This window comes from Micromesistius poutassou (genome assembly GCF_964030765.1).
Source record: "Micromesistius poutassou genome assembly, contig: SCAFFOLD_4164, whole genome shotgun sequence".
Classification (NCBI taxonomy): Eukaryota; Metazoa; Chordata; class Actinopteri; order Gadiformes; family Gadidae; genus Micromesistius; species Micromesistius poutassou.
Window position 1 is genome coordinate 1 of NW_028179770.1, and position 1,130 is coordinate 1,130.

The following is a 1,130-nucleotide window of genomic DNA, read 5'->3' on the forward strand; positions in this document are numbered from 1 at the left end:
TAACTAACCCTACTACACACTACAATATGATAACAAATCAACCAATCAAATCACTCAACAAGCAGCAACGGTCATCACTTACGCAAATGAAAAATATGATTTCATAGTTCAGTTTTGTAACATATAAGTCAGTTTGATGTCTTCATATATATATATATATATATATATATATTAGTGGTGGGCCGATATCAGCGTTAATGTGCTGCGTTAACGCGAGACTCTTATCGGGCGATAAAAAAAATATCGCCGTTAATCTATTCTCAAAGTTGAACTAACCAGAGGCTGAGTGTTTAATAAAATATACTGTCCATAATCGCTCCATATGCTGGAGACAATGTAGCAATGATAATAGAAACAACTTGGGTGAGCGATGACACTCCTCCGAGCTGCCCGCCTTGGTACGGCGGTAGGCGGACGCGTACCAGCCGTCTGCCGTCAACGCCACCGCCACCGCCGCCCCGGCTGCCGCTGCTGCCGCGACGCGCACCGGAGACGAGCGTCCCGTTGGACCTGTAGCGAGAACGCGTCGCGGCGCCGTTATATTTTCCCGCGTTTGTGCTGCGCGAGGAGGTGCCTCGCGAGGAGCCCCTGGAGCCACCGGGACCTCCTTTGCACAACACGGGCTCACACAGCAACACGGAGAGGAGGAGACACGTCCAGCAGGACGCCCACAGCTGGTTCATCATCTTCATCTCAATTACACCACAGGTGTAGTTTGTGATGGAAACAGGAGATGAGCCCCTGGTCTAATGCGCCACCTGGCTTGAGAAACCCGTTCTCAAAGACTTACTTTTAGTCATTATTTAGGTAGCACACACTCATTATGAATGCCTTCGGCAGAATTCAAATGAGCCATTTTAATCTAGATTAATCTAGATTAATTCCAAGATAGGGCATAGATTAAAAAAATGTATCTATGCCCACCACTAATATATATATATATATATATATATTTAAGCAATAGCTCATGACAGGCTGTGGTATGTTCTCATTATACCACAGTTAACACTTAACTGTGGTATAATGAGAACATTTCACTGACTGTCGTGAAAAACGTTTACGTAAGTATGGCGAAATGAAAGTCATAGACACCCTCAATTTTGAAAAAGCGAGAAAGTTGGAAAAGCATT

General features: G+C 44.4%; 1 pseudogene across 1 annotated transcript; it reads right to left on the reverse strand.

Moving 5' to 3' along the window:
* Positions 1-147: 147 nt before the first annotated feature.
* On the reverse strand, positions 148-900 carry LOC311372536 (shadow of prion protein pseudogene; annotated as a pseudogene). The gene has a single exon. The product of its transcript is annotated as a shadow of prion protein pseudogene (transcript).
* Positions 901-1,130: the final 230 nt, after the last annotated feature.